Source organism: Rhinoderma darwinii, chromosome 8, assembly GCF_050947455.1.
Source record: "Rhinoderma darwinii isolate aRhiDar2 chromosome 8, aRhiDar2.hap1, whole genome shotgun sequence".
In the NCBI taxonomy this organism is placed as follows: Eukaryota; Metazoa; Chordata; class Amphibia; order Anura; family Rhinodermatidae; genus Rhinoderma; species Rhinoderma darwinii.
In genome coordinates, this window is record NC_134694.1 from 20574672 (window position 1) to 20602211 (window position 27540).

Genomic DNA, 27540 nt, shown 5'->3' on the forward strand with positions numbered 1-27540 from the left:
TGAAGCTGCACCACGCGGACTTCATGCACTGCCCATTGCACACACTCTGTATATAATACTGTTATATTACTGCTTTCTGGTCCAAATGCAGGAGGAAATAGATGAGGAACCAAACTTTTATGTGCCATTTATGGTTATGGTGTCCTTATGTTAGGCAAAGGAGCCATTGGGCCCCCACAAACACCAGAGCCCAGGTGCCACAGCAATTTTTGCACCCCAGTTCAAAGTTATGCCTTTGTGAACAATCCATTTAACTTAAGTAAGAGTAAGGTGGAAGGCAGAACATGAGGAGAACATGGAAAATCCATGAACCTTTCTCGCAATAAGTGTATGTCAGCATAATATTTATATTAAATGACATTACGTAGCGCAATAATACAATAATCTCACTGATTTTCTTATGATGTTTCTATTTAGATTTTATTCGATTTTGCACACATAAATACTAGTCCTTCTCAATGAATTAGAATATCATCAAAAAGTTAATATATTTCAGTAATTCCATTCAAAAAGTGAAACTCCTATATTTTATAGATACATTACACACAGAGTGATCTATTTCCAGAATTTTTTTCTTTTAATGTTGATGATTATGGCGAACAGTGAATGAAAACCCAAAATTTAGTGTCTCAGAAGATTAGATTATATAAGCCCAATTTCAAAAATTATTTTTAATACTGAAATGTTGGTCCACTGAAAAGCATGTACAGTATATGCCCTCAATACTTGGTCAGGGCTCCTTTTGCATGAATTACTGCATCAATGCGTCGTGGCATGGAGGTGATCAGCCTGTGGCACTGCTGAGGTGTTATCAATGCATCGTGGCATGGAGGTGATCAGCCTGTGGCACTGCTGAGGTGTTATCAATGCGGCGTGGCATGGAGGCGATCAGCCTGTGGCACTGCTGAGGTGTTATCAATGCGGCGTGGCATGGAGGCGATCAGCCTGTGGCACTGCTGTGGTGTTATGGAAGCCCAGGTTGCTTTCATAGCGGCCTTCAGCTCGTCTGCATTGTTGGGTCTGGTGTCCCTCATCCTCCTCTTGACAATACCCCATAGATTTCGTTTTCCAGCAGGACTTGGCACCTGCCCACACTGCCAAAAGTACCAATACCTGGTGTAATAACCACAGTATCACTGCGCTTGATGGCCAGCAAACTCACCTGACCTAAACCCCATAGAGAATCTATAGGGCATTGTCAAGAGGAAGATGAGACACCAGACCCAACAATGCAGACGAGCTGAAGGCCACTATCAAAGCAACCTGGGCGTCCATAACACCTCAGCAGTGCCACAGGCTGATCGCCTCCATTCCACGCCGCATTGATAACACCTCAGCAGTGCCACAGGCTAATCGCCTTCATGCCACGCCACATTGATAACACCTCAGCAGTGCCACAGGCTGATCGCCTCCATTCCACGCCGCATTGATAACACCTCAGCAGTGCCACAGGCTGATCACCTCCATTCCACGCTGCATTGATGCAGTAATTCATGCAAAAGGAGCCCCAACCAAGTATTGAGGGCAGATACTGGACATACTTTTCAGTAGGCCTACGTTTCGATATTAAAAACCATTCTTGAAATTGGGCTTATATAATATTCTAATTTTCTGAGCCCCTATATTTGGGGTTTTCATTAACTGTTCCCATAATCATCAACATTAAAAGAAAAAAAATGCTGGGAATAGATCAGTAATAATGGCAGGGAAAAAGGGATGGGAGGAAACCTCCAGCTCACCAGCTTCACACTCCTGTGTTCGATATCGCCCGGATCAACCGCGACGGCTCACGGCAGGGAGCAGTAGCAAGAAAGAGAAAGGTCCAGCGATGTGTGGTATAAGTGGGGGAATCTCCGTTTCCACTTTATTGAAAAAAATATCGACATACAAATGATCCAACGAAGTAACGGAAAACACCAGGAGGATAACAAGGTGGTTAGAAATGGCAAGAATGCCATTTCTAACCACCTTGTTATCCTCCTGGTGTTTTCCGTTACTTCGTTGGATCATTTGTATGTCGATATTTTTTTCAATAAAGTGGAAACGGAGTTTCCCCCACTTATACCACACATCGCTGGACCTTTCTCTTTCTTGCTACTGGGAATAGATCACTCTGTGTGTAATGAATCTGTATAATATAGAAGTTTCTCTTTTTGAATTGAATTACTGAATAAATTTACTTTTTCATGATACTCTAATTCATTGAGAAGGACTAGTATATCTGAACGCTTGCCCACAGCTGAACTTGGCAGTACACCCATTGATTCAGAATGTTGGCCATAAAATGGGTCTAGATGGTCTATCAGCTATATGACAGGATACGGGGACCTTTCCCATTAGGAACAACCAGTGCTTCTATGGGAACAGCATGGCAGTGAGCTGGCATTATATCACTCCTAGCATGAATAGATGATACTGAAGGGATACAACAGGTAAGGCACAAATACAGTATTTCCTGCATTGTCCAGTGATCTCAAGCGCTCATTCAGTAATGTGTCTATGTCTTGTACTGAGTATATGGGCCCTTTTACACGGGCCAATTATCGGGCTAAAAATTGTTCACAGAACGCTCGTTCCCGATCATTGCCCTGCCTAAACAGGGCAACGATTAGTCGATGAATGAGCAAATGCTGACAGAAATATTATTATTGTCGGCAGCACATCACCCTGTGTGAACAGGGAGATGTGCTGCCGACATGATGGTAATGCATGGAGACGAGCGATCATAGTAACGTTCGATTGTCTCCATACATTGCTCACCGAGCTGTCTCATTGATCGGCACTTGTTTACACGGCCCATGTAAGGGCATGACCACACGTGGCGGATTTCCTCCGCAACTGTCCGCATCAATGCCGCACAGAATCTGCGTTGCAGATTCTGCTGCGGATCTGCACAAAATGTGCAGTACATTGATGCGGACTAGCTGCTGCGGACTGCGGGAAAAGTGCTTCCCTTCTCCCTATCAGTGCAGGATAGAGAGAAGGGACAGCACTTTCCCTAGTGAAAGTAAAAGAATTTCATACTTACCGGCCGTTGTCTTGGTGACGCGTCCCTCCTTCGGCATCCAGCCCGACCTCCCTGGATGACGCGCCAGTCCATGTGACCGCTGCAGCCTGTGCTTGGCCTGTGATTGGCTGCAGCCGTCACTTACACTGAAACGTCATCCTGGGAGGCCGGACTGGAGACAGACGCAGGGAGTTCTCGGTAAGTATGAACTTATATTTTTTTACAGATACATGTATATTGAGATCGGTAGTCACTGTCCCGGGTGCAGAAACAGTTACTGCCGATCGCTTAACTCTTTCAGCACCCTGGACAGTGACTATTTACAGACGTCTCCTAGCAACGCTCCCGTCATTACGGGAGCCCCATTGACTTCCTCAGTCTGGCTGTAGACCTAGAAATACATAGGTCCAGCCAGAATGAAGAAATGTCATGGTAGTAAAACCAATACGCTCCGCAGCACACATAAGATCTGCGGACTTCATTGCGGAATTTTGACTCTCCATTGAAGTCAATGGAGAAATTCCGCCATGAGTCCGCCACTGCTCCGCAACAGACAGAGCATGCTGCGGACACCAAATTCCGCTCCGCAGCCTATGCTCCGCAGCGGAATTGTACGCATCGTCTAAACGAACACTGCTAAATTAAAGTGAAAGTCAATGGAGAAACGGCTCCGCTGCGGATTAAGTGAAATTCCGCCACGTGTGAACCCGCCCTAAGAGGACCCTTAGTCCTAAGGATTTCAAGTAACCATCCACCCTCCAATTTTTGATAATTCAACAACCTATTTGAGTGGACCAAAAGCAGTTTTGCTTCAAAAGTAGTAGCATAGCAGGTGACTGGTAGCTGGAAACGAAAATGATAACTTACAACAGTGTTCCCCACCCTGTGGCTCTCTAGCTGTTAACAAAACTACAACACCTAGCATGTCCTGACAGCCTATGGCTATTGAGGATCACTGACACAGTATATACTTTAAAACAAACCTTAAAGTGGTCTAACCAAGTCAACTCCTTTTTAAACCAAACCAATTGGGTCTTTCTTCTCTAAACTTGATCAGCTGTTATCTCCGGGGGAACCTGCTTCTGTTGGGATTAAGTATAGCATTACATGGCCATACAGTGGCTCTCTGTTCTGGTGTATAGGGGCGATCCTGAGCATGGGGCCCTCCTCTATAAAGTGCATTTATCTCATAGGGCTTATACACCAGGTTGAGAAAACGCCCTTTAAAGCATAACTCCACTCAAAACCTGAATATTTGTCTTGACTGATGTTAAGTACAATCTCTGACGTTGCGTCTCTTACACAGGGGACCTCAACACTGAGATATGGACCAGCTAATAAATGCTCTCCAGTGTGAGGACCTTAAAGTAATTTCTCTTTCAGTGGGGGATATTGGTATTTTGAGTGGAGCTTACTTGAATGGAGCTGAGCTGCAGTACCAGACATATCCACATGGAGTGTCACTTTGTCTGTACTGTTGATCGATGGGGATTCCGGGGGTCAGATCTAAGTTTACATCTATTTTTGTCAAAAAAAAATTCAAGAATCAGAGGAGGGACATGTTTCACTGAAAATCAAAAATGCAACTTAATAGTAAAAAAGTGTAATTGTAACAAATGAACCTAAATGAGCAAATATGTCATCCCATACTATAGTCCAAATCCTGGAAGGTATTAGGAGACTGTAAAACGATAGTCTCACTGGTATGTGCCAGGGCCAAGTATGAGACAAAAGACTTTGTTTTCCCTGGATGCCTAAGAAACTGCAAATTATTAAAGATTACCCCTGAAATTACTGTTATCCAAGCAGCCAATTAAAGAGTCACACTGCGTGCCCTCCGTGAAAGGACAGATTCTTTCTGGTCTGAAATGAAAATAAAAAGAAAGATAAAATTATGACTTGAAAGCGATCGGTGGCTCGTGAAGGGATGCGAGTCTGTGGGATCATGGGCTTTTGGTGAGAAAGAATGAACTTCTTCAGGACAGCTCCGAGAAATACCTGCTTATAATGTAGAACCTCAAGGTTCTCTTTTTAGTTGCTTCTTGTCTATTATATGATCTTATATATGACATAATGTCCACCTACTGTAAATGATAAGAATAGTAGAAGTCACCAAAGAGATGCCTGACCATATAAAAACACAGGACTGAAGGCCAAGGTGACTCCTAATATTATTTGAAGGAGGCAAGCGTGATATGGGGCCCATGGAGCGGAGACAGCCCTGGTTGGTCCTACTCCATTCACTACTTGGTGGCAAGAACCCGTTACCAAAAGAACTGCATTGTTAGCAAACAAGGGTGGGACGAATTGGCCCAAGGGTCATGGAGGGGTAAACAAACACCAGGTCCTTCCGTCCTGGGTGGCAAAACTCAACATAATAATTGGCGGCTCATTTTGATCTTTGCTATGGGCCCCTTTTTTCTATGTACGCCACTGGCATGGGGTACATTATTTATTAGACCAGAAAACACATCTCAGCTGCTGCAGTACCTCTTTGTCGAGAGCAAGGGAAGCTTCCTGTCCAGTATTGATTAATAGTCCTTGGCGCATCAGAATGTGATGTTTCTACATTTATTAGATACAGAGATATCAATAAAAACTTTCCACTGACTGGTATTATAATTAGTATTATGGTTTTATTAGAAGTTTAATAATAATAATTTTTTAAAAACAAAACATGCAATAGCTAAATATATGTATTACTTCCTTCCATGCCTTCCGCTTCTTATTAACCTGCAGACAGTATAAACAGGCGACAGATAGAAGAGGGTGACACGTCTGCAGGATCAGACTACACAGAGGATTTGTAGTCGGTTTCCATGGAGCAGTATATAATACATCAAACTTTACCAAATCCTGGCTCACATTTAAAAAAGATTAAAAAGATTGTATTTGATAAAAATATGTGCAGTGTTTTCAGCAATAGCGCCATTTTTGTCCATAGGCTGAGTCTGGTATTGCAGTTTAGCCCCATATATATGCTTAGGGCTGAGCTGGTCGTCTCTGCAGATGAAGAGGACATACCCAGAAGACTAGCAGGCTGAAATCCATGAGGAGAAGGGCTGACGCAGACACAGAAGACACCTCAGGAAAGTTGGGGAAAAACGGCACTTAGGATCAGATTCAGGATGTCAAATAATAAAGGCTAGGAAAACTTCAGGACTTGGATTCGGATGGAAAACAGGAATCTAATAAGGATAAGGTCTCATGCAAACAGAGCTGTCTACCGGAGGCGGTACAATGGCACTCGGGGTCCCTGTAGTTCTGCACTACTGAGGCCCGAAATGTGCCCTAAATGATAGTCCTTGGGGCCCCCTATTACAGTGTCATTCTAGGAGCATAGTATAGCATAAACCCACGATAATACCTCTATAATACGGCATCCAATAGAGAATGCTGCAATTTTGATGCATATGAAAGCAAAGTTGTGCCCCATAGATGTCTATGGGTGCCCTATTGTCTACGGCTGTAATACAGTCATGTGTACGAGGCCTAACAGATGAAATGCTCCAGAGATCTGTTTACCCACTCGCTGCCTTATATATAGACCAAGCGATGCAAAGGGTTGCAAAAGTCCACATACCCTTTATTAAATAACATATCAAAACTATTTGTGGATCAAAACATTTCATCTCACGTGATTTTTTGAAGATCACATTTGTGACAATGATTACTGTATATTATCAATTTTAAAAGTGATGTCAAATGCATGTAAAACATGATATATCCCTGTATGCAAACCATCCAATAATGTAATAAAAGTGACAGACCTGATGCTATAACATTATAAGATGTTACCATAGAAACGCAGCTTGGCCTTTAATAAGTCTGGGCATATAAGGTTATAAAATATTGGATATTGCCATGGCAACCCATGCTGGTGTGGAGAAGCAATCCCAGAGGATCTGCCGGATAGAGATGTTATATATATATATTATCATCATCATCCTCAGGCCTATTCTAGAGTAACCTGGCTATAGATATGTAAGCACGCAATGTTTGGAATATACAGTATATAGGATGTATATATCTATATGGTCTTAGTCATCAAATATAAGATAGAATAGAAGCAATTAAGGGTTAATAATTATAAGTTATCGGCCTTACTTCTCTATCTCCTACCTAATCTAATAGGCGCTTTGATGCTGATAACTACTATTTTTTTTAAAACATTTATTATTGACAAAGTTCTGATCATTTTTAGATTTATTAAAAAAAAATCGAAATGTCCAACTGGGCATTTTTTTTTTTCGTTTCACCAAGTCGGCGTTGTAAAGAAAAGTGTATGACACTGACCAATCAGCGTCATACACTTCTCTTCATTCATGCCCAGCGTGATCTCCGCTAGAATGGCGAGATCACGCTGTGACGTCACTTACTCCCGCAGGTCCCTCACCGGAACGATGGGAGAATGACCAGACATCAGCTCCAGCCGTGCCAGGACGATTATCCTCCACAGCAGCAGTCCTGGCACGGCTGGAGGCGGTGTTTGGTTATTCAGCCGTCGCTCCGGTGAAGGACCTGCGGGAGTAAGTGACGTCACAGCGTGATCTTGCGATTCTAGCGGAGATCACGCTGGGCATGATGGAAGAGAAGTGTATGACGCTGATTGGTCAGCGTCATACACTTTTTTTTTACAACACCCACTTGGTGATAAGAAAAAAAACACCCAGTTGGGCATTTAGAAAAAATTTGCATAAATCGAAAACTTATCAGAACTTTGTCAAGAATAAAAGTTTTAAAAAAAACAAAACAGTAGTTATCAGCATCAAAGTCTTTATTAGATTAGGTAGGAGATGGAGAAGCATTAAACTGGTGACAGAGACTCTTTAAACTGCTCATTTGTTATGTGATTTATTTTCAATGGAAAATGATAAAGGCAGAGACGCAGCTATAGGAGGGGCAGAGGAAGCAGTGGCACCCGGCTCTGCTACATAAGAAGACACCAGTATTATAAACGGCACATGGTTGGTGGGGCCCTGATAGAGATTTTGTAGCTTTAGCTTACACCTCTGTGTTGTCTCACAAAGCTTGTTTGTCTAACCCTCAGCGATCAGCACCAGGGGTAGTCATTCCCGAGCTCCTAATTACCCCACAGCGGCCGCTGCAGGTCAAATGTAACATTGCATGGTGGTCATTTAAATCAATGGCCAATTAATGTTATGCATGGATAACGGGTCCGCCAGAACGGGACCTGCTTTTACAGAGCTGCCTTCTATTTTCTATTCTGGTTCATAGAGCGGGGTTCTTCCCCTATATGATGTCCATTTGCCCTAAAAGGGTATATGGACAGGTATTGTCTCTGAGACAACATCTTAAATAATAATAATAAATAATAATGCTAATTATTAAAATAATTATTATTATTATAACAATAACAACAACAACAACAACAACAACACAAGTACCACAACTAATAATACTAAAAATATATTTCCAAACTTGACATATATATATATATATATATATATATATACATATATATATATATATATATATATATATAGTAGACAGTATACATAAGCGACCCAAATTCTAATTGTATACATATATATATATATATATATATATATATATATATATACACACACACACCGATAAACCAATGTTAATTGTTCCTAAAACTTCTTAACTTTTGAATTGGGGGGGGGGGGGGGGGGTAACTTTTTATTTCAAGATAAAGGAAAGAAAAACTCTACAATTTTCCCGAGGGCTAAAATTCCATGAGCAGAACATCTCCTCCCAGAGAGCTGATGAGTTGTCTGAGACACCAGGAATTGAGTTACTGACAGAATTATAACTGACAATAGCAGAACACAAAGCGTGGCATTATCAGGGAGGATAATAAATGGATATATGAGATGAGAGAGGCAGCAGTCAGAGAGACTGTAATAAATATTCACTGTGGTCCGAGCAGAGAGGCAGAATTAGTTTGGAGCAGTATTGAAGCCCCCTATGTAATAAATATTGCGTCATAAACTGATGAACACATAGAATAGTTCTTCGGCTGTGTTCACATCAGCGTCAGGCTTCCGTTCAACTTTTCCGGCAGAGGAACCGTTGAACAGAAAGCCAAACGGAAACCATAGGTTCCGTTGAATTACCATTGATTTCAATAGTAACCCATCCGTAGGAATTGATTGACGTTTGTTTCCGCTCCGTAAGGTTTTCCGTTTTTTTAGCGGAAACAATAGCGCAGTCGACAGCCCCTTTATAGGGCTTCCAGTGCTATATAAATAACGATCAATATATAATGAAGATCACCATTTTTAAAATATCTACTTGTTGTTGGTGAATTAAAACATTCTTGTTTACATGCAGAACCCATCTGACCTAGTCCTACTCTCAGCTGAGGGTTTGCTTCAATTGTATCAAGTCTAGACACTCCTATGTGACTGTGGAGTAGCTAGGGAAGACTGACGGGCATGTGCCCTGGGTGTTGGGTGTCTGGGAGGCACTCATAAGACACTCTGCCATGGCCAAGGTATTTAGATAATAGTCATGGGCAGCAAGTTTAATCTTTGCCCTGAGTAAAGGAAAGCAGTGACTCTGCTCTGTGACATGGATACATCTGCACAAATTTCACTCTTGTACTGATAGTTTGTTACAATGTATCAGTACAGATAAAATGTATCAGTCTGGACTCTAGACTCTTTAGCTCACAGAGGATTGTCTAGACCAGTGTTTCCAAACTGGGGTGCAGCAGCACCCTAGGGTGCCATGAGAACCCTCCAGGGGTACCGCGACACTCCTTTAATCTACTGCCACCAAAAAGAAAACAAAATGCTTGCACTTGTAGCAGACGAGACGGACGCACGAACGCACGTCTGTATCGCCCACTGCTTCCCGCCAGAACAGCCTGATGGAGAGGAGCCATTAACGCTGCGGTCCTGGGCATTCATTCCTTCTCCGGCAGTAAGAACACATTTGTGCCGTTACAATGACATCTCTATGATGTGACTGCAGCGGAGTTATAGTGCGCTTACTGCGGGGGGAGGAATTAGCTTCTGTCTGTGGACTGGGTGAAGCTCAGTGGTTGAGCCGCCGGTGAGGACATCTTTTTTGCCTACCCATGTGCTCTGAGGTAGGGTTGAGGATAGTGATGTTTATTTTACTGGGGAGGAGGCTGATGGTCACTTTACTGTGAGGGGGGGGGGGCTGATGGTAATTTCCTCATTGCTAAAGGTGTTTTGTGTGGGGTGGGGTGTAATGTAAAGGTGTAGCAAAGTACAAAGTAAGCCCAACGCAATGTAGGCGCAGACGTAATGGAGAGAGCGCATGACAAGGTGGTTTGGGTATATGCTATAATTTTGAGGCTAAGTTTACAGGGATTTAAAGGGTTAAGCATAAGGGGGTTGGCATAGGGGTGTATCTTTAAGTGGTGGGAGGAGTATGGTGTATATAAGCCCTGGTGGGATAGAGGCAGCCCTCTTTCCCACTGGCCAACAGAAGAAAGATTTTCCCGCCTGCCCTCCCCTTTTTTCTCCTGTTTTAGTGTGAGCTGAGTGGGTTCGCGATTTGTCAGAGTAGCGTTTGCGGTAGGAGGAGGGGTCTTTGAAGGCACGTAATGAGAAGAAGGAGAACAACATATAAGATTGTTGGAAAAGAACTCGGGGCATTTTACTCTGGGTAGTATTGTAGGGGCTGGGGAGTGGTTACCCAGCTATTGTTTTCATGCATCTGTGGGAGCTTTCAGTACACGTCACCATAGTGCACCATCCTGTTCCTGCAACTTTATCACCTTCAGGCCATATCAACAACTAAAAGGGAAATACAACAATATTTTCCTACCATCTCCAGTAATGAAGCTGAACAATGGAGTCGGTCTTATTTTAGGAAGGAATTCCCTTTTGCTGGTGTTTACAAATATGTAATTGTATATAATACTATATCATTATACGACATGTTGTTTGATGCGTTCACATGATAAGTATGAGACGGCAATTACATCTCATGCATTATGAAGACAGAAATATTTGATACATGTCATCTAGAAGATACGTGATTCAGCGTGATGCACGCTCCCTTTAGGAAATATTTCGGTATTGTTATTAGCAGCATTTAGAAGTAAATTAAAGAAGTATTTATGTACCTGTTAGGGTATGTTCACACAGCAGCCTCCGTTACGGCTGAAATTACGGAGCTGTTTTCAGAGGAAAACAGCACCGTAATTTCAGCCGTAATGGCATGTTGCAGGCGTTTTTCGCAGCGTCCATTACGGACGTAATTGGAGGTGTTTTTCTATGGAGTCAATGGAAAACGGCTCCAATTACGTCCCAAGAAGTGACAGGCACTTCTTTGACGCGGGCGTCTTTTTTACGCACCGTCTTTTGACAGCGGCGCGTAAAAAAAATGACCGTCGGCACAGAACATTGTAAAGCCCATTCAAATGAATGGGCAGATGTTTGCCGGCGCATTGGAGCCGTATTTTCGGACGTAATTCGAGGTTAAACGCCCGAATTACGTCCGTAAATAGTGCGTGTGAATCCAGCCTAAGGGGCCGTTCACAGATGTCCGGCGTCCGCTTCAGTTTCCCTCCCTTCCAAACTGATGCTAGAACGGATCCCATAGCTTTCTATGGGATCTGTTCTGGCATCGGGGACATCAGTTGTGGCGCCGTACGTAGGTAGTTACCTGTAGCGTTTTTTGGTTCCGGCACCCAGAGAGGTCCGGCGTCATATCCTATCTATTTGAATTGTGGCCGAATGAACGCCGGGTGCTGCCGCATCCACCTTCCGGCAGGGCCCGCACGATCAGCATGACGTCTATGTTCGTCCTGACGTGGTAACCTCCAGCCGCTCATGACTAGCATATATGTCAAGCTTCGGCAACCAGTTAAAGGAATTCTCCAGGATTAGAAAAACATGGCGGACCTGCCATGTTATTGCCAAGGAAAGCTCATTTTCAACACAGTGGCTGCTGCTGGGGACTGTATTATATTGAAAGGGCTTGTCTAGATGGGACAATCCCTTCAAGGGACAATTTAAACAACAATTTGTAGGGACAAATTGATTCTCCCGTTGCTTTTCGGACAATCCGACAGATCAGTTGAATCGGAAATATACTTGTGATTTTCATGGAACACAGGATCATTTTTGCATTCTTAAAAGGTAATTTATTAGAACCTAGCAATATGGAAATAATACAGCAATTTCAGTTATCAGAGATGTGTTCTGTAATGAACCCTGCACCTGTGTGTACATCAGATGACTATCACAAAAACAATGAAGGTTCCCATTGGAAGACAGCAAGCAGAGATCTTGAAATGAAAGAAATGGGTGCAGCATATGGCAAAATTATAGAACTTTTCATTATAGGATTAACAGTCTATGTCTATAAATCTTTGATAGTGTTGCTTTGCCGTATAATTCCTAATCTCATAACATCCTAATCTGCGTCCTGGAAAATATCACAATCCAGCGGATGACGTTTAACCAGTTCTTAGATTCATTTTCAGTCTTTTGTCGAGAGAAGATTTAATTTTTTTCATTCCTTCCTTTTTTTTTTTTATCTTCGAAACTCTTTTAAAATTTATTGCAGTAGTTCCCCCACCATGAAAATAAACTGGGTCAAAGAGGGGCGAATTACTCATTCTGTGATCTGCCGGCATCCATCTTCATGTAAGAGGTAACCACACAAGTCCAAAGTAGCATAGTTCACTCAGAGGGAAAAATAAGATCACAGAGGAGGCGCTGCCACTACTGCTCAGGTCTGAAAATACTTCCATAGTTTTAATGACTTCTATGGGGAGGATAACACAACTTTCCCAGACTCCTGAATCACAAATCTTCCCAGTTATACAATGACATATCTCTATGGGTTTGCCATTCACGACCCTAGAAACACAAGACCTTCTTTTACTGGAAATGTTTTATGTTGGGAAAAGGGATTTTTGTTTGTTTTTAGCACTAGGTAGTTTTTATTAAGAACATTTATAATATAGTCAACGGGTGGCAAACCTATGACGTGTGACCTGATGTGGCACATTTGAGAATTATTGTGGCACACATGGCATGACACATATTAGTTACAGGTGTATTGCCCGCTCAGAGGAGTGCAGGAGGTAAGTTATATCTGGGGGGGCTGTCACTACCAATGTTGTGGGGGGTTGGATTTATGGTGACTGTTGCTGTTGTGGGGGCACTGTAGCACGGTTATAGAGGTCCTGTGACTGTCACTGTTGTGGGAATCCTATAGCTTTCACAGTAATGGGAAACCTGTTGCTGTAATTTTTTTTTTATGTGGTCCTGTTGCTGTCATTGTTATGTGGTCTGGTGGTTGGCACTGCTATAAGGGTCCTGTGGCTGGCACTATTATGGGGGTCCTGACGTTTGCTTAATGATATCATTTTTCATTTGTATTAATTGAATGGCAATCAACAGAATTTTACAGAAAGATTAATGCCAGTTTCGACATGCCCCCCCCTGGTACAGTATAGTAGCGCTGCGCAGTACAGAACGGCTGATACAGTGACTGTCAGCAGTAGTCATGATGTCAGAATTGAAGAATCATATTCCTAGAGAACCCCCCACTTGAATCAGTATGTGTAATCCCAGTGGTTATTGTAATTTGTCTCACTGGATCACGCCGGCCGTTGATTAGCTTCGTTCGTCGTGGCAACGGGGCCTAAGAGAGTATGACTTTTTTTGGGGGTTGCTATATGGCGCTATATACAAAAGGGGGGTCGTTATATGGCGCTATCTACAGGAGGGGGGTCTGTATGGCGCTATCTACAAGAGGGGTTTTGCTATATAGCACTATCTACAGGGCAGCTGTATGGCGCTATCTACATTGCGAGCTGTATGGCACTATCTACAAGGGGGAGGTGGCAAGTACTATCTACAAGTGGGGTGTGACACTGTCTACAGGGGGGCTGTATGGCACAATCTACAGGGGGCACTATCTACAGGGGCGGGGGCTCTGTCAAAAGTTTGCCATATGGCTCAGTGTTTCCTAGTTACGGCCCTGTGTATCAGAGCTGTGTCCGCTAATGACCCCAGCACATGTGTGTCCATCACATGACCCTGTAACGATTCCAGCACCTGTGTGTCCATCACATGACCCTGTAACATTCCAGCACCTGTGTGTCCATCACATGACCCTGTAACGATTCCAGCACCTGTGTGTCCATCACATGACCATGGACAGAATATTATCCACTGGATGTAAACAATGAATGTTCCTCCTGAATATCAACAAGCAGAGACATAAAAATCATGAGGAATTAATACAGAAAGTATATTGGAAAATTGCATAACTTTTAATTATACAAAAAAACAACATTAATTTGCTGAAGTACTTCAGTATTGCTTTTATACCTACTGTATCTCCATATAATATTAATATATACATAGACACCATTCTTATACAAATATTAATATAGCAATAGGGACAATCTGGTGCAGCGCTGCATTGACGGTCCTTCTAACCTGGGAGAAAGTAAGCTCAGTGTCCGCCTGGTAGGAGAGAGAGGTTCTTTGTTTCTATAGATTTGTCTATATGGACAGGCTACATACGGACATATCACATGTGCATGTATAAGATCAGGGCTGGCGTCAGCACAAGACAAACCTGGGCAAATATCAGGGACCAATAGGCTTGCAGGGCTCATTGTGATCTGGGTAAACACGTGAAACAAAGGATGGGATAGACCGCAAGGTTGCCAATGGTCCGTAATTTCCTGGACAGTCTGTAAAAATAGGAGAATTTTTCTAGTCTCTTAAAAAAACATGTGACTCTGATTTTTTGGGGAGCTGAAAGGAACTTGTACATCATTTTGGAGGTCGCAGAACATTCTGCTAATGTTTTTATATAATTTTTCTAAAGGCTCTATTACAGCGGCCGGTGCAGCGAGCGCCGATCAACGAGATATTGTTGATCGGCACTCGTTTGCTCCTGTCACACAGAGCTATGGATGGACACGAGCGGTCGTCACTCCGATTGCTCGTCCCCATACATTATCATCATGCCGGCAGCGCGTCATAATATTTAACTTTTTTAAACCGATACAATCAGCAGATGATCGAGTGTTTGCTCGTTCATCTGCTGATCGCTGCCCTGTTTACACAGGGCAATTATCGTCAACGAGCGTTATATGAACACTTGTCTGCCCGATAATCGCCCAGTATAAAACCCCCTTAAGACTAAAGACATATGTTACTGTGTCTGGGTCTAGAAAGTGTCGTAAAATGTGCCAAATTTGGTGCAAACTGGTGCAGTTTGGCGCAATTTTCATGTTTGAACCTCACTAGACGCCCCTTAAAAGTCTTCCAAAAAGTGGGCATGTTTAGTGGGAAAGGGGCATGTCTTACAATGTGCGCCAAAAAACTTTCACAAAATCTGAAGATCAAAAGTGGATTAAGGAAGAGAAAAGTGTCTAACAGGTCATGCTAAAAATAATTTTAAACAAATGTATTACGTTGAGGCCTGTATATATCAGAAATGCGGTGATGGGTAATGGAGCCATGGTCTACTATTGAATATACTACTGGGGACACTTGCTGAGAAGTAACGGGCACACAGTCTCCTGATGAATAATACTTCTCGGCTTCTGGTGCCGTCCCTTATACTTGTCCCCCTCCGTCTCATACGGATAACTGCAGGACCACGAATAATAGAGACCTAGAATGATCCGTTCCCTCGGCGAGAGCTACTCTTTCATATTCCAGCTGTGCATCTGATATGAATTAAGGCCTGTCTCTTGTTAACTCCCCTTGCGTTGACCCTATAACGTTACCAGCCTCTTCCCTAATCCTAATAGGGTTCACATTTGTCTGTATTATGTCTAAGAGTTAATACCACCATTATTGTGGAAAGTTAACTCTTGCACTTCACCAGCAGCAAAGTTCTATCCATAAATCATATGTGAGGAGGGGAAGCATATATCCATCTTATAAGAACAGTTATATGGGACAGATGTATGATGTCAGCCAGGAGAAATAAATGGACCAGGCATAAGGAGCAATATCATTAATCAGTGACTTTATGGAGAGGTTTTCCATTTGACCAATTCACGATTTAACAATTTGACATTGGTAAATAAATTTCTATCAGTTAATTACTCTCTGAAAAGATTCAGCAATGTAAAGAACCTGACAGAACGGGAAAAAAAAACTAATAGACAGAAGGATAGATAGATTTAAGAGATATATATATATAAATTACTCGATAGATAGATAGATAGATAGATAGATAGATAGATAGATAGATAGATAGATAGATAGATAGATAGATAGATAGATAGATAGATAGATAGATAGATAGATAGATAGATAGATAGATATGAGATAGATAGATAGATAGATAGATAGATAGATAGATAGATAGATAGATAGATAGATAGATAGATAGATAGATAGATAGATAGATAGATAGATAGATAGATAGATAGATATGAGATAGATAGATAGATAGATAGATAGATAGATAGATAGATAGATAGATAGATAGATAGATAGATAGATAGATAGATAGATATGAGATAGATAGATAGATAGATAGATAGATAGATAGATAGATAGATAGATAGATAGATAGATAGATAGATAGATAGATAGATAGATATGAGATAGATAGATAGATAGATAGATAGATAGATAGATAGATAGATAGATAGATAGATAGATAGATAGATATGAGATAGATAGATATGAGATAGATAGATAGATAGATAGATAGATAGATAGATATGAGATAGATAGATAGATAGATAGATAGATAGATATTAGACTTATTCTTAGTAGAAATTGCAGCCTGTATTATGCCTGTGGAGCAACAGACAGGCTTTTACATAAAGAATTGTCATTCCCAGCTGAATCAGAATATAATCCTCCCCCGCCAGAGGAATGTTTTTCAAGAATAACCCTATACAGGGAATTGCTATTTCTGCTGCACCATTATATAATACTGTAGGTTCATAGACTTGTCATGGAGAACACACAACCCTAAAGACGCTGCTTGTTGCTTCCTTTCCATCATCAAGATCAAGCCGTACAAATGTCACCCTAGTTCATGGCCGGACATAATACTCCTTTTAATCTGACCTTGTAGTCATCCTCTCAGGTAGCCCGGGTCCTGCTACTGTGCAAAATATCCTGTGTTGGTGAAAGGTTGAACATGTAAAAAGATGATATGATAGTGTAATGATGGCCGGTCAGATAGGAGCGCCTCCTGAATGGGGTTTTCAGACACTGTAAACCATATACAGATTGTTCCTTGTCAGAATCCCGGAATTCCACTTCTAATGCCCAAGGCCAGAATCTGTTCACTCTGCAGGAGTTAGAGATCTGACCCAAACGCCTTTGTACATCAGAGCAAACCCCTCTACAGGGGACCTTGTATCAGGAATTCCATCAGGTCTAGACATGCGCTGCCCCCCCCCCCCCCCCGGCCCGGCCGGGTTACAGAACATCATAGGACAAAATATCAACACTGGTATTAACCATTCTCCTGCGGAAAAAAACCAGAACTAGATTGAAAAAAAATATATGAAAAATTAAAAAACTCCTCTCTATGCCTCAGCAAGCTCCAATTTTCCGGGACCATCATGTTTATTAAAATATTAAAATCATTTTATCTGTAAATAAATAGGGCTCTGTTCACACTATGGTCATGACTTCCGTTCTGTTTTTGAATTGAATGTTTTTATTAAATTTTTCAATTACAGTAGCAATTGCCCCGTTTTCTCTCCCGACACCCCCATGAAGAAATACAACCAAGAAATAAAACTGTATATAATAAAGAAACAAAACGTTTATCTAATAAACCACAAGTCCGAAAGTTGTCTTTGTTTCTTGTATTGTGTACTCTTTTTTTTTAATCCTCCGGAGATGTGGTGTTCTGTTGACACCTACACGAAAGATAAAAGGCAACCAAGACCCAACAGCACACCACAAAAAGAAAAAAGAACAATACAGAAATCTTAGGTCATTCATACAATATATAAAAACCAAAAAAGATTGTTATGTTTTTACACAGCTACATTATATCAGACCCAACCTGAATCTCCCTAATTCTCTGGATGGAATCTCCCCACAAAACCCATACTCTTTTATATTTATCATTGGCACCTCAAAAAGGGAACCGGTCGGCAGGTTTGGCGCCACTAAACCTCCAGCAAACCTGACTACGTAAAAAATGGCTGTTTAGGGAATAATTAGCAAAGTAAATTACCAAGATGAGCCCGGGAGCGGCATCGGGCGCATGCGCATCACGCGCATTGAATCGGGGACAGTATACTGCACATGCTCAGTGAAGCAAGGTGTACTGTCCTCAGCTTCGAATGGATACCAATGAACCTAATGGATTCCGTGGCCTAATATGGAGTCCATATTCATTATAGTGTTTAGGATCGTAAGAATAGCCCGGTAAACTTTGCAAATGTTCTTAAATATATATAAAAACAACGGAGTCCTTGATGGAACAGAACACAGTGGAGTGTAAACAGAGCCCAAAAGCATGATTGCAGGCTAACTTGCTTTCCTTGAAAATATCCATGCCCATAGTGCTCCTGGCAGGGGAACTCATTCATGTAAAATGGTTGATATAGCATTTTCATGAAGAGATCAGGTCAGGTGGGTCCTTCCATGGAAGTACATATTCAGAAAACTCAAGTGGATTTAATCTACTCATCTACTTAAATGGCAATGTCTACCTTCATAACCAAATTTTCTTTATTGTTCCGATGCATCTAAAATGGAAAATGAAGCAACTAAAGATTAAAAAAAAAATATGATTTTGTTTCTTTAGCTCCTATGCAGATTTATTTGTCTCCGTGGTAACAGACTACAAACAAACCCTGTGTAGTCTGATCATTAAATTTCTAGACTCTGTTGAATACAGTTAAATTGATAATCCGGCACTTCTTTCCAGCACAGAAATGTAATATAATCGAGATTGACAAGAGCAGAAGCAGAAGACTGAGTAGAGAAATACAATTAGGACATTTCTCAGATTAAGGGCAGATTCAGACGAACGTAACTGATCGGCAGTAACTCTTTCAGCACCCTCGACAGTGAATGCCGAACACAAAATCGAGAAACCTGTTAAAAAAAAAGAAAAAGTTTGTACTTACCGAGAACTTCCCGGCCGTTGCCTTGGTGACGCGTCCTTGGTGACGCGTCCTTGGTGACGCGCCTCTCTTGACATCGGGCCCCACCTCCCTGGATGACGCGGCAGTCCATGTGACCGCTGCAGCCTGTGCTTGGCCTGTGATTGGCTGGAGCTGTCACTTGGACTGAATTGTCATCCTGGGAGGTCAGACTGGAGGAAGAAGCCGGGAGTTATCGGTAAGTCAGAACTTCGTTTTTTTTTTACAGGTTCATGTTTATTGGGATCGGTAGTCACTGTCCATGGTGCTGAAACAGTTTAACTCTTTCAGCACCCTGGACAGTGACTATCTCCTGACTTCGCGTACCGGAATTTTTTTTGCCGGGTTCGCCCAAAACGAGTTCGGCCGAACCCGGTGAAGTTCGATTCGATTGTCCGGGTTCGCTCATCTCAAAGACACTCCATTTGGATGTTTGGAAACAGAAAAGCACGTGGTGCTTTTCTGGTTACATTCATCCTTTTGACAGCTGGTGCGCTGTTTCAGTCGGTTCGCACGGAAGTGCTTCCGTGCGACCTGCGTGGTTTTCACGCACCCATTGACTTCAATGGGTGCGTGATGCGCGAAATACGCGGAGATATTGAACCTGTCGCGTTTTGTACGCAGCGAACAAACGCTGCGCACAAATCACGCACTGTTTGAACTGCCCCATTGACTTCTATAGGGCTGTGCGTGGCGCGCGAAAAATACGCGGCCTGCACGCACGAAAATCACGCTCGTGTGAATCCCCCCTCAATAACATAGTGATACAGGTAGATTCTGTGTAAGGGTATGTTCACACGAGAGCGTCCGTAACGGATGAAATTACGGGGATGTTTCAGCCTGAAAACATCCCCGTAATTTCAGCCGTAACGGCATGTGCAGGCGCTTGAACGCCACGTCCATTACAGACGTAATTGGCGCTGCTATTCATTGGAGTCAATGAATAACGGCTCCAATTACGGCCAAAGAAGTGACAGGTCACTTCTTTGACGCGGGCGTCTATTTACGCGCCGTCATTTGACAGCGGCGCGTAAATTACGCCTCGTGTGAACAGACAAACGTCTGCCCATTGCTTTCAATGGGCAAATGTTTGTCAGCGCTATTGAGGCGCTATTTTCGGACGTAATTCGGGGCAAAAACGCCCGAATTACGTCCGTAATTAGTGCGTGTGAACATACCCTTAGAATTTTAATTTGGGATTTCACCCCAACAGTACTTTATACTTTCATTTCTCTACCTTTATGAGTATATTTTTATAAAACCAGAAAATCTAATAATCTGGCACCTAGCAGGTCCCATTTATGGTGGATTAAAGGAATTTACAGTACGAAGACTTTTTGAAATCCATGTAAATTGTAATGACGGGGGGTAGGGAAACGGACAAGTGAGCCCTAGTCTACCCGCCACTCTGTCCCTGCCTACTTGCAACGACCCGCCCTAGGCGACGGGGTACAACTGGGCGGCGGTCCCTGCGCTCAGTAAGTGCACGACAAACACGACAAACATACAAGGGAATACAAGCAAGGGAAAGGGGCAGTTGCCCACGGCAACACCGTGAGCAACCAGAGTGGTGAACGAGCCGAGTCAAGCCAGGAGTGTGCGAGGTACCAAACGAAGAGCAGAAGAGTAGTCAGTAAGCCAGGGTCTGTATGGAGCAGGATCAAAATAGAAGGAGCTGTAGCTGGGCCAGGAAACCACACGAAAAGAATCACAAGCACCGAGGGACAGGAAGGGCAGGCTTAAATAGACCGAGGGCGTGAGCTAGCTGTGTCTGGCCAGGTTGCGATAGGCTCTCCCACTCCTAAGCCTGCCAGCCTGAGTGGTGGAAGCTGGAGTCAGTCTCAGGGATGTAGATTCAGGTGCTGACTGATTAATTATGGGAGTTAACCCCGAAGCTGTGCCTGGCAGATCCTTTACATAAATAGGTTAGAGTCTACTTTTAAGTCAAATTGTTATCTATCTATCTATCTATCTATCTATCTATCTATCTATCTATCTATCTATCTATCTATCTATCTATCTATCTATCTATCATCTAGAAAACAGGTCCCAGCTTGTCCTAATTATTTATGTACAGGCTTTGTCATCTGACGGACAAGAGCTCCAAAACATTCATTAGCGGGTTCATTCTTCCTCAGATTTTGATAAGAACTGCTCACAAAACCTTTCATATCCGTTCAGCTTATCTGCAAAAAAAGATGCCGGTGCTTGCAGTGTATATAGAAAATATCATGGCAACTCAATGGCATCTGTCTGATAGGTCGATGCAGAGGAAAATAAAAAAGGGTCCTCACTTTCGCTGTCTACAGTCAGGAATTAGAATTTCACTTTTTACATTTTCTTTATGTTTTACATACATTTGTGAGTTTATCCTTTTCAATACGTCAGCACTCGCTTATTTGAGAGGAGCTTATAGAACGGTTATCCTGTGAATATAATGCCAGAACTACTCAAAAGGTCGTATCACCCCAACCAACTCCTGTTCACCTCGAGTAGTGTTACATGGCTGGCATCTGAACCGCTGCCCATGTGATACATAAATGGCGCGAGTCCACCCGAGCAGAAGCTGTTCTAACAGTGTAGTTCTCCATTCTGGCTAATAGGGGGGATCCTGGATGGGGGACCCCTGTATGACATCCGTGTGCTCATATGGACAAGGGTTGTTTTCATAGGACAACCCCTTTAACTGTCAAAGCTACTATTAGTGACCTTTAAAAAAAAAGGGGGGGGATCATAATTCTGCATGCCAAATAAGACTTGGCATTCACAATTATTTAAAAGTTGGGTGATAACCCATACGGGCAATGTAATCGTTACCATTAGTACTTGTTACCTATGGGAATCCATTATCTTATGTTCACATTTAAAAAAATGTAGGTGTTTTTACATTTCTTTACCACTGTTTATATCATTCAATTTCATTATACGTAGCTTTATCATATTATACACCTCTTTTAAGCAAAGTACATTTGTGCTCTAACATGAGGAACCACAGATTAAGGAGAGGACAAAAGAGTAAGCAGGGACTATGCCGTACTATGAAGCCCGGGTGACTATGTGACAAAATTATAGCGCCCTAGCTCTTAGAATGACTGACGCAAGTTAATTTATGATATACTATAGCCAATATATTTCAAGGGGAGCATAATTCCATAATAGGACATGTGATACTGCATGCCAGAATAGTTTTTCTCAACGACTTACCTGGAATCTGTGGGATAAAAAACCCTCTGTATGCCTCCATAAAAAAATTCAAGGACAACAGCGGTACATTAGGGGCCTATAGTAGTCTAGGGGCATCATATTTCGTATGTGGGATATGGATATGAAGTACAGCCAATACTTATCAAAATCACAATCCTCATACTTACCTACTTTGAGAAATTACTTAGGTCATGCCTCCAAATTCCCCCAAACGTAAAGCTTTTAAACATAAACCAGTGCCAGTCACAATGCCTCCATTAACATGGACATCCATAGCGCCCAATAACACTGAAGCCACAGTGCCCCTAAAATAGTGATAGCCATAGTGCCCCATAACGGTTTCCTTTTCATTTATTTTTCTTTTTGTTACTGTTCTTTTACAGAGTTGAATATATTTGCAGCATATCTTAGAAGCAGAGGAGGTTATTTGACATTTTTCTCATACCCACCCTCTTCAGATACTTCTTCCAGCAATGACTGTACACATTTTATTTTATTGATGGACTCTATGGCCATTTATTCAGTGATCACAGAAAACATGTCTGACCAGCACTGCGTCTTCTCCTCATTCCGAGAGATAACCCTTTACTGAAGCCCCATTTGGCCTAGGAAACATTGATTTACTAGATGATGTCCCAGACAAGGTAAAACAGAAATATATATAAATGGTGAAAGAAAGCCGGTCTATGTTATTAGCACAGTCTATACAGCTAGAGCACGGATGACAAACTGCTTTTCAGGGGCTTTGGATGGATTACTGTGATAAAAGTGCCCAATACTATAAATCACGACATGACTGTAAATAATTGCTGCTTAGAACAACAGCCCTACAAATTATATGCTTCATAGAATGAATAGCCCTAGGTGAAGAATACTCATCTTCCCCCTTACAACCTGTGTGCAGGTCCATATCGGAGATTTGGGGTTATCCATGCTAAAAGATTGTCAGGTTATGGCGGCTAGTGCCCCAACCTGAAGATGGAAATTGTAAGAGAGTCTTCAAAGACAGTGGATAAGTCTACTGTCTACATAGATCCTCAAGAAATATGCCACGTATACCGATGTAACCATCTTTATCTTGACTTTTAACGCATTAAATACACAGTTGCAAGAATTTTTAACTTGACTTTTTCAATGACATTTCAATGGCTTTGGTTGTGTGATATCAGGCTGCAGCAAGTTACCGGAGTCAAGATAAACTTGGCTACATCTGTACCGGTCTAAAAATTGTGCCCTGCTCTGCCTTTGGTTTAAAGGGTAACAAAAATGTTCAACAAACATCTGACATGTCAGAAGTTTTGATTGGTGGGGGTCCGAGCACTGAGACCCTCACCAATCGCTAAAACTAAGCTGCAGAATCGCTTGTGTGAGTGCTCAGCCGCTTAGTTTCTGTTTGGCTTTTACCGGAAAATCGATGTAGCGGTGTACGGACCCAATATAAAGTCTATGGGCCCGTACACCGCTACATAGGCTTTCCGAAAAAAGCCGAACAGAAACGAAGCGGCTCAGTGCTCACATGAGCGCCTAGGCCGCTTAGTTTTAGCGATTGATGGGGGTCTCAGTGCTCGGACCCCCACCAATCAAAACTTCTGACGTCATTAGGACATGTCAGAAGTTTGTTGAACATTTAGTTGCCCTTTAAATCTCCACAATTGAACCCCCATTCTGTTTTTTGCTTTTCTCTTTTGTTATAGATACAGTAGATCCAAAATTCTGTTCAGATTAATTTCATAATCTATCTTTATTGACTTTGGATCTACTTTTTTTTTTTTATACAAAGCTCCTGCATAGATACACAATGTTGGCTGCTTTCAGCTACCACTTAGGGAAGCGTAGGAGCTGGGTGCATATAACTTATGCATTGATCTGAATAATGAAACAGTATGCAGTAAGCTTCTGACACAATTTGCAAATTGTCTTGAATAAAAATATTCTATCGTCTTGTGCCTACAGCCGTTATGCAGACCTGTGTGTCTATGGTTACAAACTCTAAACAAACCCTGTAAAGTATAATCCTATATTCAGATCACATTCCAGCTGACTTTTTCTTCTTTGTGACCTACAGACAGTAGAATTAAGAGCCAATGAAGTAGAGTAAAACTTGATCAGACTACACACAGAGTTTGTTTGTAGTCTGTAACCAAGGAAACAAGTAGGTCTGCATAGGAGCTGTAGACTCAAAATAGTAGGAGATCTTTAAACCACTTAATGTTTTGACAGTAATAACTTTTTTTTATTTACAATAATGTATGAGGGCTTATTTTTTTTGCGGAACAAGTTTTACTATTTAATAGCACAATTTTGAGGAGGTACATATATATTAGCATTTAACTTTCATTAATAAAAAATTGGAGGAGGGGGGGTAATTAAAAGAAAAGCAATTTCACTGTAGATTTTTTTTAGTGGTCTACCGATCGGTATAAATATTGTGTTAACTTTATTCCGAGGGGTCGGTATGCTTACGGGTATACAACGATGTGTGTTTTTTTATGTTTGATCACTTTTATTCAATAAATGTGATTTTTCCTTAATTTCTTTGTCATTTTCTTTTCTCTATGTTCTTTTAACATAAAAAAACTGACAGGCACCTATTACTGGCCTAAAAGGCATCTCCATATAGCAGTTTCATGGGTGTTTGTCTTTCACCCCTGGCCGCCATATATAACCGTCGGCCCATGTTGACGATGGAGAGTCAAAGTAAGCCCCATCTCTTTATTTTTATTGCTTATATGGCTAACAGGAGCTTGAAGAAATAAAACTTCATGCAGTTACTAGTCACATAAGGATTGAGAGGCAATATCAGCAGAAGTTAGCCATGTCTTACCATCTCCATTGCAGACAGAGCTGAGGGGGATGTTTCTGCTACAGCAAGCTCCCTCCTAGCAAAATAAAATAAACCAAAAGACAGATAGCAAAGTGTTTCTTGCTTATGGAAACGAAAAAATTCCAAATTCTCCTTGTTCATTCCAGTCAAGACTCCAAATATTTCTCGGTTTGGCTGGAATGTATGCATTACAGGACACTGAGAGGTCAACTGCAGGAAAGGTTGGCCACCACATTGATAGAATATTACCATCGATTGGCGTTCTATTCAGCGGGCACAATGAACTCTTACTAGTTATATTCTTAATGATGCCCTCGTTAAGGCAATCTGTTCCAGTGATTGGCCACATCAAGCCCACACATTTCTGCTATCAGTAAGCGTTATGTACAAGACACGTAAATCGTAGAGAGTTTATTTGTTGTATTGCATCATAATGACTCATGTTGCTTTTCATCCCTTTGAAGTAGCTGGTAAAATTGAAGAAATATTTAACAGGGTGCCTAATTATAGTGTTCATCCCCAACTAACAGGACTATAAAGGGACACACCCCATAGAAGGGTGGCTGCTCTATTTCCGATGGGGAACTACAGTCAACTTGTAAGGGAAGCTCCGACACGTAATAACACATACCTACAACTGCAAGGATAAAGAAGAATATTGTAGTCATTTGCTGAAAGTTTTATCTTAGTTACGACCCTTCCACATAGGTGGTGTTGTGTATCAGTACATGGTGGTGCCAGTCAATTCATATCTCTGCATGAGCCCCTGCGTGGCAAACACGCTGGCCAGAAAAGGCTTCATTAAGGAGTCGGAAGGGAAAGGGTGAAATCCTGACAATAGGACGATACTATGGAATTGTTATTTATGCAATTTTCTCATAAATTATTTTCAGTTCAGTGTCCATAATAAACTCATGGTTAATGCAAAATATCAGTCAAAGTCATTTATATAACAGCTTCGAAGCCAGGTTTTACCTCAAGAGAAGGGACCCCCAAAGCAAAAGTCAAAGTGGGGCTCTGTTCTTGTTCTAGTTAATGCAACTCTTACATACCCGTTTTTCACGGCATGCTGCGTATTTTCAAATCCACAGCGTGACAATTTTGTTGCGGATTTGTTGCAGACCTTCACCAGGGATTTGACCATTTTATATTTGACCAATTTAACATAATCTGCGACAGAATGGACATGCTGCGAATTTGAAATCATTGGATTGGAATTCGACCTAAAACTCAAGCACTTGAAGTTATAACCAAGAAATAACCAATTTTTATTGTTTCATCTTACAGGTTTTGGAACGGTCTGGATACAAAGCTTCCTTAATGAAAAATACTTTACTCTCTCTAAACAGCCCATTGGGGAGATTTATTAAGACTGGCCTTCATACGCCGGCCTTAAGCCTATTTGCGCTGGAATAAGATGCACGTAGATATGTAGATATGTGCTATAATCTGCACCAATTTCTATGGTTAGTAATTATAAATCTGGCAGTTTGATGGTGCCCCCTCCTGAATAACCCTACTCACTTTCTTTGCCACTTAATATATGTGATGAGAGGCGAGAAAAAATGCAAATTGTAGCGCAAATATGGCGTGCGACAAAACGTGAAACTTTTTCCGCCATAAAAGTACCGTAAAGGGGATAATAAATTCCACTATATGTTTTGAAATGAAGCATAGAGCGACGCGATAGCTCTCTGATTTAAATAGAAAAATGGCGAAGGGACACTTTATTTTCCCAGAACAACCACAGCAGCAACATTTGAAATGGATGGATGGATAGGACAGAGATAGATAGATAGATAGATAGATAGATAGATAGATAGATAGATAGATAATATAATAAATCAAATTAGCTGTAACAGGAAATAAAGTAAAGTATAGACAGAATATTTAGTAAAAATCTCTTGTTCTTATAATTTACATATTTTCCAGGTAAGGAATCAAGATTCAAGTCCGTACAGGAGCTATAAGATGAGGCTTTCCTTCCGACTTCAAAGGCCGCACCGCTCTCTGTATTCCCAGCCCAGCATCCCTGACTGAGGTGTTCACCGTCACTCCTCCTTTAAATCAAGAAATATTGCATTTCTTGGCACAGCTGAGAACCTTTCGTCAGAGCCGCTGGCCTCACATCAAAACCTGACTTGCCGACTCGGGATCTATTTTGGATATTCAGACACATTTAACCCTGTATGTCTTGTGGAATCTTGTTTGATTACTTGTAAATAAATGTACTTGGTGTTTGTGCATAATTTATATGACATATGTCACTGACTATAAAAATAACACACCGAGTCATATAGGCCTCATGTATAAAAACTAGAGCAGTTTCTCATAGATACCAAGCAGGTCAGTAAAAAAAAGTCCCTCTTTTGGAAAGTCAGTCCCTACTCCTCCCTATGTTCAAAAAATGTCCATTTG